This window comes from Manis javanica, chromosome 12 (genome assembly GCF_040802235.1).
Source record: "Manis javanica isolate MJ-LG chromosome 12, MJ_LKY, whole genome shotgun sequence".
Lineage (NCBI taxonomy): Eukaryota > Metazoa > Chordata > Mammalia > Pholidota > Manidae > Manis > Manis javanica.
In genome coordinates, this window is record NC_133167.1 from 100,326,239 (window position 1) to 100,344,306 (window position 18,068).

At 40.6% G+C, this 18,068-nt stretch overlaps 2 long non-coding RNA genes across 2 annotated transcripts in view; one reads left to right on the forward strand and one right to left on the reverse strand.

The window, feature by feature from the left end:
* Window positions 1-284: 284 nt before the first annotated feature.
* LOC118968092 (uncharacterized) overlaps window positions 285-18,068 on the forward strand; it is a 33,831-nt gene continuing 16,047 nt past the window's right edge. Inside the window, exons 1-2 of the long non-coding RNA XR_005055445.2 lie at window positions 285-745; window positions 11,693-17,886. This is a non-coding gene — a long non-coding RNA (uncharacterized lncRNA). The remainder of the gene's footprint in view (window positions 746-11,692; window positions 17,887-18,068) is intronic.
* The window catches only part of LOC140845238 (uncharacterized), a 268,537-nt gene continuing 252,974 nt past the window's right edge, over window positions 2,506-18,068 (reverse strand). Inside the window, exon 3 of the long non-coding RNA XR_012124024.1 lies at window positions 2,506-9,563. This is a non-coding gene — a long non-coding RNA (uncharacterized lncRNA). The remainder of the gene's footprint in view (window positions 9,564-18,068) is intronic.

The following is an 18,068-nucleotide window of genomic DNA, read 5'->3' on the forward strand; positions in this document are numbered from 1 at the left end:
GTAGCCTTTTCTCTAAAAAAACCCCAGAAGTTTGATACCAGTATCTAAGGTGTTATCTTTCACACTTGCTGTCTTTATGCCTCTATTAATCTCTAGATTTGTTATACCCCAAGCGGGTGGATATCTGACTGCCCATTTATTTGCACCACTGGGAGTGGATGCTCAGGGTTGCTCTAAAATGAAAGGTGCTCCTATGCAGTTGCCAAAGGTCTCCTACTCGGGCCCCTCAGCTTAGCCAGGACGATCTGACCTGTCAGAACCAAGACAGAAATAGTGGAGCCAAACAGGGACTTGCCAGAGTCAGATGCCCGCAGGAGTGGGAGACAGGCCAGTATTCAGTCGTTGAGCTGAAAGCAGAGTGCGCAGCAGGCTGGGTTTAGGCAGAGTATTTGCAGGGCTGATGACACCAACTCCCAGGAGCAGGAGCTGGTCTGCGGACAGACCCAACGCAGGCGCTGGTGACACAGACACGGACGGGATCAGGAAGCAGGACGGGAACAAGCTGGCCAGAGGATTGCATGCGGCCAGTTGGCAGACCTGGCCGAGTCTCTGAAGGCCTTCAGGCTGCACGGGCACTTGAGTATCCTTTCTGAAAGACATGCACAGTCTACTACACACACACACACACACACACACACACACGCCCGAACTCCGAAAGCACAGCCCGTGTGCACCTGAGTCCATGTGCTTGTGATCAAGGGACTGACTTTAAAATATTAAACTTGATGACAATACAGTTTGAAAGGTAACTTTTTTCTTTAAGTTTATGCCGTTTGTATATTTAAAGGTAAATATTGTGAAAGGTAACTTTTGGAATATATATATAATTTTATGTTAAAGGCACAAACATTATTACTCTAAGAAAGAGAGGAAAACATTTCAGCCGTTGAGAAGTTTCCCTTTTCTTTACTAACTAATGAAATAAGTTGATAAAGAGATAAGAGCATCAGCTTTTATAGCAGAGGACAAAAATTACTGTTGATAGAAAATTCTACTGTTTGGCACAGTGTATGCTGGCACATAATGTCCTCGTTCCTTGGTATTTCAGGGTCCACCTGGGCAGGGGTGGGTGTGCTGAGCCCTGCACTGGGAAGATTAATTCCAGGTGCAAATTAAACAGTTGGCCCATCCGTAGTGTCTCAGTGCCCTTTTAGGCTGTTTTGCTGTTATTTTGAACTTCCAAATAAGTATGAAGTTAAAATCATTGTCAGTATTTGCCAGAGATGATCTTAAATATCTAGAGGGTCATTTAAATGAACCAAAAAAAAAAATTCAGTTATTGTTTTCCTTATTGGAAATGTTCCTTCACATTCCATCTTCCCAGCACAGAACATGGGAATGTATTTCCTCTTGTTTTGTTTCTGAATCTGAGAGTTCACTGAGAATATTTTTCTGGTGAAGGTGAAAAAAAAGAATGACCACCACATTATATAACTTGAACTTGGTACCACTCAATTTTTGACCCGAGTATAGTGAAAAATTCAGCAATCCAAGAGATTATTTATGATCATTCTCTTCCTTGCTAGTGACCTGGAAGTGATTTAAAGTGAGATCAGTTGGTGCTGCTATTTAAAAGTAGGTAGCTTTCTGCTCACTCACTGGCTTCGGGCTGACTGTCTCTCCTGTCCATTTCCTTCCATAAGGGACACATGCATGATAATAATGGTTGTGCAAAGGCACCATACTGTGTGGATGCTTTGGAAATGCTGGTTACAAAATTTTTGAAGATGATCCTAGTGGGTGAATCCTAAAAGGGTAAGGGCCTGTGTCTCCCCAAGTTTAAAGTCACCGATGAAGCATTTTCTTCATGGTGAGACTTTTATCAGTAGAGCTAGAAGGGATGTAATTGCATTGATTATAAATTATTTGTTCATTATGTGCATGTACATATATGTAAATATACATACTTATTCATTATTGTATTGTATTTCTAGGTGAAAATCCTAAATACAGGATTGAATTAAAGAAGTGTTTGAAATGATGACAGATAAATATGCATTTTTCTCAACAACAAACAACATTTGTTCTGAGCTTTGTAATTTTAAACTGTTTTCATATACTTTTACTTGGTTTGCATCATAAATCTATGAGGTGGACAAGGAGACACTATTTTTTTCATTTAACTGATGAAAGACTACATATATATTTAATGGAAATCAAAATCTCTTGAATTTGCCATGAGAGAAGCTGAATTATGAATAGAATGGACACGTGACTCACGGCCCCAAAGGCTGGATCAGATCATGTGGCTGTTATCACCCAGACAAGTCAAACAAAACTAGGATTATTTGGGCCTGGGTTTTATCCAGTGAATCGTGTCTGTTTTTTCCCTCACTCTGGTAGCAGCAGATTGCTCTGGGAATTACTGACAGGCTAAAGCAGAAAAATAAAAAGAAGTGTCCTGACTTCCAGTTCTGACTTCTGACCACTAGAGCACAGTATTGTCCTCTGCACGTGATGCCCAGTATCTAAGAGAAAAGACTGGGACTCAGCAACCCACACCCTGCACCCTCCGGCCTCCAACTCGGGGAGTGTGGTTTAGATGGCGCGAAGGAGACAGTCTCTCCATTAACTATTCTCTGCGACGGGGCTCCAACTCAGTCTTTAAACCCAGAGACCGCCTCCTAAGTGTTAAGGTATCAATGAGTAATTATTACCATAGGTTCATAGATGTCCAGCCTGATCAATTTCCTAGAGAATGGAAACACTGAATGGATTACTTTGATCACACTAGTAGATATCCAAAAATTATAAAAAGTAGGGTAGGAGGAGTGAAAAAAATATATAGTTTGATTACTATATAAAAAATGCCATATAAAATACTACCATATAAAGTACTATAAAAAATACTGCCATATAAAAATATATATTGCATGACTTAGAGCAAAGTACATCCACTGAAGTTCAGAATGCTTCCATGAGTGTTTACAGGTGGAAAGATGTTTCTGATGATTGCATGGCACTTGAGTGTTTCCAGCTGTATATAAAAATAGCCTGTAAAAGTGTTAGCTGCAGAAAGCAATGACCCTTGAAGATAACTACCAATCTACAAAACTTCTGCAAGGTGAAGGTGCACGTGGCCACACACCTTATCCTGCAGGTGGAGTCTTCGCTGCTATTTTGGGTTGCTCCTTCCTCTGAACTGTAATCCTTGGGCACTCACCTTCTGTTACCTTGTGTTTTAGACTAATTACCAGAAACACTAGACAGATAATTCATTTCAATTCAGTACAGATTTACTACAAATTTCTGTATGGAGATACGGAGCAGAGCTATGTACTAAAATACATTATGAATGACGCTGGTGTCCGTAGAGCTAATGGGTCTGTGAGTTCCTCCAACATCCTATTCACAACAATGCCCTGTTTTGCTGGCCCTGCAGACGTGTGCTTGCCTGGCAGCCCCCACTGCATTGATCAGCTATTGCAGGGATGTCTCACCCACAGCCTACTATGTTCTGCCTTGCACGCCCACCCTTGGTTCATGTCTGATATCCTCAAAACCCCATAAGGTCAAGACCTCCTTAGATGGCTGCAGTCCCTGTTATGGCAGAGACAGCACCAAGGCAGCTGGGTGCCAGCAGGCCAGATCTGCAGACCCTCCCTGGGGTCTTCAATAAGCCCTCCCCACCCTTGGGAGTTGTTCCCTCCCAAGTTCTCTCTGCATTCACCTCCATAAGTCAAGGTTGAGGGACTGACAAGTCCAAGGTACACTCTCCTCCTCACCTCTCTTTGTAACCATGTATCTGTGACCCTTGGAGCACCCTCCTCCAGCCACAAACCTCTTCTCCCCTGGCGGTCACCCCGGCATATCTGCATTCCACCATGGCCTTAGGCCGAGCCTTCCCTGGAGAGACAGGTAACAGAATATCCCCCATCAGCAAGTTCACAGTCATAGCTTTACCTGTTCCTGACACTCAGCAGAGTAAACCACACATAGTAGATGCTGAGGAAAGTTTAGTGGGGGCAGTTATGATGAGTGTGGGGTCTGCCTTCATTTTAGGGGTTACAAACCTGTCACCTGGTTAATGTCTATTCTGGCAAGTGCTAAGATAAATATCATTTAATATTTTAACAGTGAGTTCACTTGCTTATGTGAACATACTTCTGAATCCATCTTTAATTACCTACTCCAATGATTTCATATTAACAAACCTTATCTCCCTAATGAGATCATAAAGTTCATATGTCAGGGGATTGATCTTAATATTTCTCTTCTTTTTCTTTGATCACTGTTATATATTCTCTCCATAATCTCCATTTTAAGCCAGATTCTAGCCACCACGTCTTGTATTTCCAACTCACTCCCTCTTGTTTCCCAACTCCAACAATCCTATCTCAAATGTGTCCTTCAAGTCTTGGCTGAAATGCCACCTCACAGACACCTTTTCTTATTGTCTTATTTAAAATCACAAATCCCCTCCCCATCTCTGCTGCATTTTACTCCATGGCACTTACCACTATCTGACGTGCCATCAATTTTACTTTGTTTATTGCCAGCCTCCCCCAATAGAAAATAAGACCCATAAAGGTGCTTTTGTTTATTTTACTCTCTACTATAGTCTCAATACCAACAAAAATGTCTGGCACATAATCAACACTCAATGAATATGTGTTGACTAAATTAATAAATCAAGCATTTAGCCCAGCATTTTCCCAGAGTGGTCAGTTAAGAAATACTTCTTTATTTGTGTTAGCGCAGCTATGTTTTCATCAGTTAAGGAACATGGAAGGTCAAGGTCATTAGGATGGTGCCCCAGGAGCCTGAGGGAACTCACCAACTGTTAATACCTTCAGAGATTGATTAAGTGCAGCTTTTTTCAGTAGTGAAATAAGCAAAGAATGCTTTGATATGAGGACTTTGGGACTGGAATCGTGGAAGGCCCTGGCTAAGCTTCTAGGATGATCAGTTTAGGGCTTCAAAACAGCCTACACAGCAGTACTCCTTCACAGCGGTGTCCAGCATCCACACCGAAGATATTCTGCAAAAGCAGAAAAGTATGCAAGGGGACCTCTACAACAAAAAAATCCATCAATAACTTGATGATCATAATTAGCAAGGCTCCATGTTATGAAGTATGGAGAGTGTTCGGTGGGATAACACTTTTTCAAAATTAACTGTTCCTGTATTTGCTTCTTTTCTTCCAACTAGGAAGACTAAATACAATTTTCCATTGCCCAAAGTGTTATTTGACCATGTAAAATGCAGGTGTACTAACCATGTCTTATTTTTTTCTCGTTTCTTTTTCAGCTTTATTGAGATATAATTGACATAGAGCATTGTGTACGTTTAGGGTGTGCAATGTGGTGATTAAATATGCATGTACACTGCAAAATAATTACTATGGTAAGGTTAGTTAACACACCCTTCACTTCACAGAGTTACTGTTTTATGGTGGTGGTGAGAAAATTTAAGATCTACTGTCCTAGCGACTTTCATGTACCCAATGCAGTACTGCTGACTATAGTCTCTCTACTGGGGGTTAATCCCCAGGGCGGTTTCATCCTCTCACTGGAAGTTCGTATCTTTTGTGTTTTCTGCATTTTGATGTTGTGCAGCTGGAGTCTTGCTGACCTCAGTGGGACTGTCCCACCTCAGGTTAGCCAATCCCCAAAGACAGTGAACAACTCGCCCTCAGCCTTCCAAAAACCTCACCTTTCAGAAGCAAACCAACCACTCCAGAGCCCACATCCTGAACCACCAATTCTACTGGGTTCTCAAAAAAACCACCAATTCTACTGGGTTCTCAAACTCAGTGCCACTATTCCCTGCCCCCAATACCCCAGAGGTTACCAGACAACTTGGGACAGCCCCATGCCCCAGGGCCTGTTAAAGTCATTCAAACCAGCCAATCCCAAGCCTGTTTCCCCGGCCGTGCCCGGTCCTTCCCAGGGAGGCCACATAAAGGCTCTTGCCCGCATTTTCCCTTTGCCTCCTCTGCCTCCTCACCAGCCCTGATGTTTCCCTGGGTGGCCCCTATGGGGTGGGGTGCCCCTTCCTCTTGGAAACTATGAGTATCAAACCATCTTTCCAATGGCAATTATTTCCTCATCTGTTAGTCTTGCCATACCTAAAATCATTACAAAATCTATATTTTATAACAGCAGAGAATAAAATAAGTTAATTCTTGACATTTGCAGGCTTCTTTAGCTGTGGTTCTGGCATATAAACAAACTATTACATTAACAATAAAACAGGTTTGAAAGGATGAAAGCTCTGATTTGGAGAAAGGAGGAGAGAGGAGCAATGGATTCTAAGAAAGATGTAGACTCCGAAGGAGGGTCCCAGACCCCGTCCTTCTACTCCCCACTTCCCCTCCCCAGTGCTCAGCGCGTGAGGAGCTGAGCGGAGCTGTAGGATGGGTTTGGGAAGCAAAACAAAGACAAACCATTATCCCCCTTCCCTCTGGAGTTCTAGGACTCGGTGCTTCAGCCATCTCCTTAATACACACAGAAATTCTTCAAGGCAGGTGTTACCATTAATTTACAGATGAGAAAAATGGGAGCTCAAAGAGATTAAGACCACACCATTACCAAATTTATGGTAGTGATTTCTAATCACGGTATCTGTGATTTATCAGTTGCTTCCTATAGAACAAGCACAATGATACTATTTTATCTACTTAACCACACAGAACCTTGCAGCACAAAAAAGGAAACACGTGGACTCTGATGCAGCCTGTTCTAACTGATTCTGCTACTCTACAGCAAAATATTTCATCTCTCTGTAGGTCATCAGTCAACTTCATCAAGGTCTTTTTTTTTCATTTTATTTATTTTTTACATTTTACCTTTAAAAATTACTAAAGCAGTAGATGCACAAAGTTAAAAAAGAAAAGTAGTCCTAAATACATATAAAGCAGAAACAGTAGTCCCTAGCCTACTCTTTGCTTCCTATCAACCTACTACTCTCAGGCAAACACATTCACTTTTTTAGGTGATATTTCCAAATAAAAAGTCATGTGTTTATGCTGTGAAGCTTTATTAATCTATTATAGACAATATCTTATCACCTCACTGTCCCAGAGAACGTGAGGATTTAACTGCTGGGTGTGGCTTCGCTGTCTAATGGCATACTATGCCTCTTGTGTCCCCACCTTCCACCTTCGCCATATGTGTCCATTACTTATTAATTCTATGAACACTGTTTATATTATTGTGACTGTACATGGAGCTTTGGTTTTTTGCAGAAATAAGTCAAGTACCATGATCACATTTCTTTTCTCTCAACGCGTCTCTTCCTCTAGGAGCGCCCTATAATCCTTCTATGTTTTATTTATCTCAGTGGTACAAACCCCTTTCCAACATTTGGTATATCATATTTAGTTCTGTATTTTCCTGTCTCCTCTCTCTGGAAGGCCAGTGCCCGGGGGCCCGTCTATTTCATTCCCTGTGTGACACCGGAGCAGAGAGCTGCTCCCCAGATAGTAGAGATTCCATGAACACTACTGAATAAGTATCTACGAGAAACAACATTTGAATATGTTACTAACAGAGCTGTTACCAGTTAATGGTTGAGAAAAATAGAAATAGGTACATTTTAAACACAAGCCGCCACAGGAAACCTTAGATGTTAGAACATGACCCCAGTGCTTATGATCAGGTTGGTAAAATTCTTCTAAATGTAATTCAGCCCTAACATTTCTGTGCAGTTAGTTTATGGTGATAAAACAGAATGTGAGTGACCAAGATTTTGAACTTTGGCAATTTCCAATATTACCATAACTGAAGGGAATAGTCAGAGCTTGAAATCTTGAGTGACCAGTTTATCTGAGTCCTTGCTTTTCAGGCTCTAAGCAATTATGCTGTCAGCTCAGCGACTGGCTTCTAAAATCCTAAAATCAGCAATAGTTACAGCCGCAGCCCCATTCTCAGCCAGTAAGAGCATGTTTCTCTGCTGGGTTATGATATGGTGTTCAGTTATTCCCATACTCATTTTTGACAGATGAAACCAGTTTATGACCCAAACACAGAATAGAGTTAGTTGAAAGTACTGAAAATTTAACAGACAAAGCAAAATGGTTGGGAATGGTATTTTCTAAAAAAATCTTTGCAAGGCTACAGAAAATTTTTGATTCATGCAAAGATTCAGTAATTTGAGATGAGTCTATCTGTGAACAGGTGATAGGAAGTAACATACAATTAAAATGTAAATCTGTAGTCCGTAACATTTTTCAAATTGCAAAATCTATGGTTGTTGACAATGTTACAGGATGCTAATTAATGGCACTGGGCTTAGGAAGTTTTACCCTGCTGGTAAAACAGGTATTAGGTGCCAAAACGTATTCTACTATCCACAACAACTATTAGGAAGAGAAGGAAAGGGCACATACCCTCTAAACACCAAGCCGACTCCTCATCTCAGTTTATTACCAGCCCTGCTGTACAGATGAAGAAACCGGGGAGCAGGAGAATGAAGAAATTGAGATATAGAAATGTACAGACCTGAGATATGAGCCGAGGTCCCGCTGGACTGCTACCCTGTGTCCTTTTTGCCACACCAGTTCACACCAAGGAGTGCTGAGCACCACTTTTTCACTGTTCTTTGCAAGGAGGAAACTTGGTTTCTGCATGTTGATACATGTTACTGTATAAGTTTACCTCAGACGTTACTTTGTCCATATATTTGCATATACCTATGTGTATAAATGCTGGAGACTCATTTGTTACATCTTTTGTATGAATGCCTGTGTGTCTGTCTTAACAGCAGTGAAGTATTCAGATAAATTGTCCCTTTAAGTGTGACTACTGTGATCTAATTCTACAGGAGACATCACTTGGTAAATCCTCTTATAATCAGAATCCTATAATTCTAGGCTATTCCAGAATATCACTCACTCTTGCTTTTTATTGAGTCAATATACTGGTGATGATTTTGAAGTTTATTTTACACACAGGTATCCTTAGAAATTTGTTGCAAACATATTCAAGCAGAATATGATGCAAGCCATGTATTTTGCTTAGCTCTACCAATTTAAATGATCACTTTATGGGAAGTTTGCTTGTCATTAGAGTGAAGTTGATTTGGTTTGCAGCTTACCAACTCTACCACTTCTATATTTGGTAAATTCTTTTTCTAACCAGTCCACCTGGAACCGCACCACCTGTTAATTGAGCCTGGAGAGCGATGCCAAATTTAATCCTGAGACATTCTTTATTTATTAGTTCACTCTACAACCCCTCTGATTTAGAGAGCACAGTGTCCATATTTTTCTTTCCCTCCAAGCCATTTCCAATTCGCAGAATTCAATTTCTGGCTTAGGCCCATGTTTCAGAGGAATGAGGTCACTCAAGTATCATTTGCCAGATCTCTCCACCAAAGACAATAACTAAGGACTGAATGGAAAATCTCGCACAAAGCCAGATTAGAATTTGCACTAATGAGCCCGAGGTATTGGTTACGATGATGCTATCTCTCAAAAGCAGCATAGTTACCATAAATGCTCCAGTCATCTTTTCTTCCTCTTCAAGTTCTCTTGGGCAGACCCAGAGACTCCACGTCTAGATTTGACCTTGTTTTCCAAGCTTTATTTTCTTTGCCATCTGAAGTGGCCAGTGCAGGTTCTGAAAGTTAAGGCATAACATTAGAGAAAAGTGGAAGTGTCTCACTCCAGCTACCTTAAATGCAACCCATTGTTCCATGTTATTCAGTTTCATTACAATCATGGTATATTGTAGAGATGTTTCAGTAGCCAGAAAATAACTGGACCTGAAATAGGAGACCTGAATTTTTGTTCACCATTTACTTGCTAGACAGTTTTCCTTAAGTCACTAAAGAGCTCTGTGCTCTACTTCGTTGTTAAAAATTGGAAAGAAATAATGATCATACCTGCCAAACGTACCTCCGACATGTGGTAGTACATTGGACATGAAAGCATATAACCAATAAAGATTTCTAAAATGCAAATTATTGTTATGTTTAATGATGAACTAGAAAAAGCAATGTTGCAATAATAAAAACTGCAGTAACACGACCCACAGCAATATGAACAGTGTGATAAACCAAATTAATCTCTGTGCAGTGTCTATCAGAAAGGAGTACTAAGGTGGTATTTTTTTGTACACATCTGAACAGGCATAACTCCATTAAATTATGCTTTTCATGGAAACTTTGACCGTATTCATCTTGGCAGAGTTTGGGTAACATTTTGGGAACTCTGAAAGGGTGCTTTCATTTTAATTCCCATGAAAGATTTTATTTTTATATCCTGTATTAGGGATATCCAAAAAGAAAAATAAGCACCAACACACTTCTAATAAATATATTATGGAAATAAAACAGCACCATCAGAAGAGTACCCTCAGCTGTCACCTTTACCAGAACTATAATTTGTATTAAAAATGAGCCTCTAAACCTTCCTTCATTAATGGTTCATTTCCTACTTAGTAATTTCACAAATTCATGTTTGCGCAGTACATTAATAAATTGGCGTTGTTGCCTTTAAACAGTTTTTATGCAGAGCGATTTTATCTCTCTTGGTGCGACAGTGAGTCAGACTCTCCCAGCTGTTTTCTACTCCTAAAACACCAAACTTTTATAAAGTGCAATGACTCTCAGGCTACTGTAGCGGTGACCTCCCTACTCTGCAGGCTATGCTGGCTTGCTGGAAGAGTTAATTGATTTCAAGGCTGAAAAATGTGCCCAGAGAAGCTAAAAGACTTGAGAAAAAGCATCTTGCAGGACTTGATTACGTTGCACTTACTCGTCCACTCTTTGGACGATTTCACGAGGCAGCAGGGGCTTCCTGTTCTTAATAGGAAAGGGAGGGGGACGTTGAAGGATTGAGAAGTACTAAGGACTGAGAATGAGCACCCGCAGAATATGGTAAAAGCTAAGTCATCCTTCTTCCGTGAAAACTGCCCCTGAGTGGTTTTGCCAAAACAAGTCTAACAGTAGGAGATTGTCAAGGCTCCAATTAGTAAATCCCTAAGCCCCAGAGTTAATTATGTGAGTAATAAAAAGTGGTGGAAAACTTTTGTTCCCAGGAAAGGGAAGAGTCGGATCAGCCAGTAGCCCCACTGGGTATGTAGAGGGGTTAGAAGCCGCCACAAAGAGAAATGTTTGTGGTCCCCACTTAACAGAATGAAAACTTTAAAGATGATTATTGCCAGATAAGTTTCGTTGATTTTTTTTAAAGCAAAAAAAGACAACAAAGGATACTTGGATACCTATTCCTTTTAAAATGGCACCTCAATGCTTAGGTACTATAAGAGAAAATGAAAAATACATTTAGAATATTAGGGAAAAGGGAAAGATAAATTAAAAAATGGATTTTTCTTTGGTAGAAGTCTTTTACTACTGTAATAAAAAAGGCTGTGGTATTTAGCAGTTGAGAGTAATGACAACTCCCACAGAAAAGATATAATAGAGGTTGACTTACATAAAGATAGTAGACTATCAAAATATTACAAAACTAAGCATGAGTATGAAAAAGAATGGAGAAAGACCACCTATGTCAACAAGTTTGGTTAAGTCTTCAGGCCCAAGGTACTTCCAAGTCAGGATATTTAATAAATGAACTGGAGTTCATAAACACAGATAGAGACTATCTTAGAGAGCTTGTAAAAGCTTTGGAACACTGGGAAATTCACTCTTAAGTTTCAAATGAGAAAAGAATCCTTTATAAGGAAGGTTGCTGTGGTGGTGGTGGCTGCTGGAAATCCACCAAAATCTCTCTTCCATTTGTCCATAGCACTGGAGCTGCTGCTGAGCCCAGAACTGCGCCTTCAGACACCACCCGTCCGAGTCTCCCTTGATGTAGCGGGTAACTGAGTGACTACGCTCTCCTCAAAGCAATGGGGATGAAGTGATGGCTGCCACGCTGGGTCTTGGCCTTCAAACAGAATATTGGGCAAGCCTGCTTCCAAACCTCTTCCCCTTCTCTTGACCTAAAACGCCAAGGTACCACTGAGTCGACGAAGAAAGCTTTCTAGAGAATGGAGGAAGAGAGGTGAGGAATTTGGTTCTCCAAAGGCCACGAGAGGAGCCACACCACCAGTCCAGATCACTCACCTCACTACATTCACAAGAGAAGGAAACTAATGTGTAAACTTTGAATATCTAAACTTTAAATACAGTGAACATAGTCCCAATATGCTCAGGACAGTCCTGTCTTATGCCTCTTGTCTTAGCATAATTATAAATGGCATTCTCTTTGACTACTGAAATAAAAACCATGGCAACCACATTTTAATTCAATGTATTATGCTGCCTCTTTATATTAGCAGCTTAGCTTCTCTACAATCAGTATAGAAACTGGTACCTGGAACTTGGATGCAAACATAGCAGGACTGAAATATCTATGTTTAGTAGCCACGTTTAGGAGGTGAGGGCATGGATATATCAGGTTAGCAGACTGGAGACCCTTGTTATACTCTGGTAAAATATTTGATAAAATTGTCCCTTGTGATAATATGAAAGGCAGATAGTGTACATACGAACGTAAAGCCATAGTGTCAGAATGCTGACTTGCTGTGTTGGTTAATCCTGGCTGCATTCAGCAAGGTGTTAGGAGAAAGAAAGAAACACGGGCAAGTTTAAAAGCAGAAATGAAAGAGAACAGATGGGGTTGGAAATACCTCCCACTTCCATGCTTCTAACAGCAGTTGTTTCTCAAACTTCATAGTTATTGTTTCTCAAGCCCTTTCTCGAAGATCTACCATTAAGCCAAAGCAAGAAAAGATCAGATTAAGACTGTTATTGTCACATATAAACTCCCTGTTTCAAATGCCCTCAAAACAAGAGCCTTTAAAATAAAGAAGAATGGATCGTGGAAGCCAGGAAATAAGGCTGGCCTAAACACTGGGCAGAAACGGGTTTGTGTGTGGAGCTGGAGTCTGCATGTGACTGCTAAGAAGCCCGTTAAATTTCTGAAATCACAAACCTGGCTTACAAGGGCCTGCGGTTACTAGAACCCCCATGCCAGTGTATGTTCCATATCCTCTTCAGATACCAGCGTGGAAACAATGAATGAAGACCCTTTCCAAATGGCACGGCCAGGGGCCCAGGAAGATGATAAGCAAGAGTTACTTGGAGAGAAGCAGAACCAGCCGCGGCGGGATGAACTAGCCAAGGATGCATCTCACTTTCAGGGCAGAAAATCTACATGATTCCCACCAAGTTTAGGACCATCAGTAAATCTGCAATTTGTTCCTCCCTCTTCCAGACTGAAGTCTGGACGGCAGGCGTGCTGTTCCTGCTCTACCTCTGTGTGGTGTGTGGGTGGGAAGCGGGCACGGATGACCAGCCTTTTAGTTTACAGGTCATTGGACAATGAGCAGCTACCTCTGGATCAGATCAAAAAGACCGCCCATTACCTCAAGAACCTAGGCCCTGAGCTGGGTCCAGTACAGACGGGACCTGAGGGGTCCACCGGGAGAGCAGAGGGACGTGTCCTGTGAATGGGAAGGAAAAGTGCACAAATATTTGGGTGATGCTTGGAGAGGCCAGAGGGGTACACAGCTAGTTATACACCAAGATTTGTTCTACATTTTTCCCTAATAATTATGCCATATCTTGGCTCATAGCTGTCATATGGATGCCATTTCTGAGCCTCTCATGCAGATAAATGGTGGCCTTGTGACTAAACTCCACCCATGGCCTTCGAGTGGAAGTGATATCTGCCACCTGGATCGGGGCCTTTAAAACACCGAGCATGTGCTTCTCTCCCACCTCCTGCACTGGAGCACACGGGGCCTCTGCCCAGTGCCAGTCGCGTAGAAGAGGATGCCTGAGACAAGATGGAAGGAGCCTTGTCCCTTGCTAGGCTACGTCGTTCACCTCACTGGTCTTACATGGGTGAGAAGTGAACTTAAAGGTTTTCATGTCACTGTGTGAGGGGATTTCTTTGTTACCGTAGCTAAGTCTTGACCCTAACTAATTATATAGCTATTCTTAAGCTCATTTTGTGTATTTGTCAGGCAAAGCATGGGCACTGAATGCCTACTAGGTGTCAGACAGTCCGCTAGACTCCGAGACCCAGGCCTGGGCCCCTAGCCAGTCTCAGATACACTGCTGCTCAGGCTCCATGTCGTGCCCTCCGTTTCTGGACAAGTTTGCAGTCTCCAATCTATGCCAGTGCCTGCAAAATCATGCAGAATATGTGGTGGAACTGGAAATGAAACCCCAGACTCTCTCATTCTAGAACTGTTTATCTTTCTATTTATAGCTGCTACATTTTGCAACTAATATTCAAACATAGTAAAATCTCTCAGGAATGTAAGTCATTTTTTTTAACATAACAGACATGTTTATTTTGCCTTTCCTATTAGATGTTAAAATTATTTTGCCAATATTTTCATAACTTGAGTTTTAGATATAAATAAAAGCACAGTATGCCCAATGCCAATTTAAATTTATATGCTTAGGTTCTGGGGATTGTCCATATACTTCAAGTTACAATTGAATTTTTAATAAAGCCATCTTTTAGGCAAGTGTATTAGAACTTTAAAGATTCCATGGCTGTAATGAGTATGGGCAGAATATTCATTTCATATGTTACCATACATTAAACTTTGTAAAGAAAAGGCATTAATAACAGTATGACCTGCAACTGATTCATGTAGATTGAAGTCGATTTGATTCAACTCAGGTCAATTCAGCCTTAGACTTAATCAACCTTCTTTGAGTATTGTATTAGTCTGGAAAGAAATGGCTCTTTCTCTCGGTGCTCTAAACTTTCACTCCCCTTCCAAGACCCTAACAAGCTTTAGACCTGACTTCATTCTACCACCTAATGAGAGCTCAGAGAGTGACATAAGTGGCAAGGAAACATGTCTTAGTAAACCAACAGGACTGAACTGTAAAGTTTTGTGGTGTTTTTAAAAAATGAATAAAGGGAGTGATTGACCTGTCTACCTGAAAGCAATTAGTGAAGAAGTTTGTTCTAGTCTTTTCTAGAATAGATGGCAAAAATTATCTGTGCAGATTCTTCCTCTTTAAATTTGAATTTCTAGGAATTTTGTTTGTTTCTTATTTTTTTTTTTAAAAAAGTATGGTTCCTTTCAATTAATTTCAGCCCAGCTTCACCTTAAAAGTTACTTTGGGGGGTTTCCTGAAAGGCCTTGCTCACAGTTTGCTTATTAATAGTGCCAGAAGTGTCTTAGACAATTAGATATGGATTTTCAAGCTACATAGGACCAGAATTAGTCAGTGCCAATTGAAATTTCCATCCATTTGGAAATATTTTCTGCCTATTAACCTCTGGTGAAATTGAAGCAAGAGAGAATTCCACCACTGAGGATTTCGATCACTTTAACAAGAAATGGTTCCCACGGCTTGGCAAGGATTGGTAAATATAGGCGTGAGCTCCATTCTGTTCAATTCCAAACAATCTCTAAAATGTGTTTGTTTTCATTTCCTGCAGGATTCAGAACCAGATTGCTTACATAAAATGTTTCAAGTGAAATTTGATGATGATTTGGTTGCTAATTCTTTAGTTTTGCTTTTGATCATCTTAATGGAATAAGATTTCTAATAATATGGATAGGAGCTGCTTATTTTGTTTGGAATTCATTCAATACTTCTTTTCATATTTCTATCATGTTAGTTTCAATGTATGAAACATCAACATAGCATCATAGGAAAACAAAGAGACATTGGAAAACATTGAGTTTACTCAAGATTACTGTGATATTAGTTGTAAAATCCTTCATTTGTAGCGCAAGCCATATCAAACACAAAGAGAGCCCTACTTGGAAGTGACCTTAAAAATATTTTAGGTGAACAACTTAATTTGAGAGATCAGGAATCCCCAGGTAGCTTTAAAAGGAAGAGGGCCATCTTCCACCTATTTGACTAACATAAATATAGTAAATCTCTAGGAGGCCTTGGCTGAGGGACCATTACTCCAGTAAGAAATTGCTTTTAACATATGCCTGAGGACATTACCATTCCTTGCCATTAATTTAATTTCTCACCTTGAAGATTCAAGGATCGTGAGGGAACCACAAATTCTTATGAGGTCATGCCTAAAGCCACATTATTTTGTTTGTTTATTTGCCCCTCGTCAGCTCTCATGCTAAGAAAGAAAAGCATCCTTCCCTTGGACAACAAATAGATGTTCTTCTAATCCATTCTTTTATCAAGACAGGCTTAATATTAGCACTTTCGACTTAAAAAGCACTGACATGTGCTGACCTAAGGCCCTGCCTTTTACTCCTCCTACATCAGAATTCAAAACCCTAACTTCCCAGTAACAGCAAGTAATTCCAGGGCTTTCCAGCACTGGCCCTGTTTCACCACCTTGCCGGTACTCACGCCCTGTGTTGGCTCTGCTGCCAGGGAGACATCCCTACTCAAGACTTCTTCATTCTTTCCAACTTCTCTTCACGTGCGTCTGTTTTTTTATTCTACTAATTACATTTATTTTGTTTAGAAATTCTATATGGTTCTTTTCCACAACTGTGTATTTTTTTATACTGTTAAAAACTTTCAAAATGGTTTCTAACTTTTCATTTATGCTTTTGTCTCCCCAGAACTGGGCAGCTACTGAAAGCTCTGCTTGTTTCTTTAGACTCCCAGTTGCAGATTTCTAGTGGGTTCCTTGGGGGCTGGTTCTGCATATGTGTAATAAGAATCAGCCAGGGACTTATGAGGCATCTGCATGCTGAGTTTGGAGCTCCAACTCTGTGACCCCCTTTCATCTAAGATTTTGCTGCCTTGATTTTTAGCCACTCTGGTATCTCTGAACTCCCAATTCCAGTCTCCTCAGCCCAGGATGACTTACCTTCCTGACTTGATTTTTTGAGTTTGATTTCCTCCTGCATTATGTGAACTGGAAGGTCCCCTTATGGGAACAGCCTGATAAGTATAGAGGTCACTCAGTGTCCTTCACTTCTTTCAAGGATCTTCTGCCTGCTTTGAGTTGCATTGTTTTTTACACTTTGTCCAAGTTTATCACTGTTACCAATAGGCACATTTATCTCATATAAACGACTCCACTATTACTCCATTTCCTATAACTGTTAAATTTCCACTATTTACCTAACTTATTTGACTTGTGTGGCTCCCTCTCAACCCCTATTTTAATTTATAGAGTTTTTATTAAACCTGTTTTGCAATGAACATTGAGTTTTTTAATCAGAAAAAAAAAACCATGTTGGAGAGAAGCTATTTTCCTGGATTTAAAAGGAGATGGAAACCAGTACACCTCATAAGAGAGCGGGAGATCTGGACACTGCTCTGTGAGAACACTCTGCAACAGAGGTAGAGACCAGACCTCCGAGCAGATCATAATTTTGAGAGGCAAAACTCTAGGCTTCAGGATTCCCAGCTTCAGCAAAGATCATCTGCCCCACTGCAAGTCTGGAAACAGAGATTGGAGGGACTTTAAGAAAGGGCAATGGTGATTATGGTAGCCTTGATTTCCATTTCTTGTAATCATGGACAGCTTCTGATTTTGGAGCAATTCTGGGAAGGATCCCCCACAGAACTGAAACTAGCATCCCTCACCAACACAGTGGAATGAGGGCTGAGGTCCAGGATAAAGCAAATAGAGAAATGTTTTTTATCTAGCTGAGAATCATGTTTTGCTGCCCTAAGTGGACAAAGTAACACATTTGAAGACCCTTTTCACCAGGTACCATTCATAGCACACCAAAGCATGCTTTTGCAAACCCACGTTTTATGGATGGGTCAACATATATGAGAAAAGGGGACCCTGTTCTCCACCAACAGCATTTGACTCTATTACTGCTGAGGTCCTAAACAGTGCAGCAAGGAAAAAGAAAAGGAGAAGGAAATAAAGAAGGAAATACAGAAAGAGAGGGCATAAAGACCTGACAAAGTGCCAGGAGGTCAGTGGTCACCTAATGCTATCTGCTGCGTCCTCCACATGAAGTCAACTCCTCATGCATTTGATCATCTCACAGCATCATAAGGAGAAGGGTGAGTACAGTACATTCAGATATTTGAGAGAGAGAGATCCCATTCATGTAACTTACATTATGGTATGTTATGACTGTTCTATTTTTATTATAAATTACTATTGTTAATCTCTTACTGTGCCTAATTGATAAATTAAATTTCATCACAGGTATGTGTGTATTGGAAAAAAACACAGCAAATAT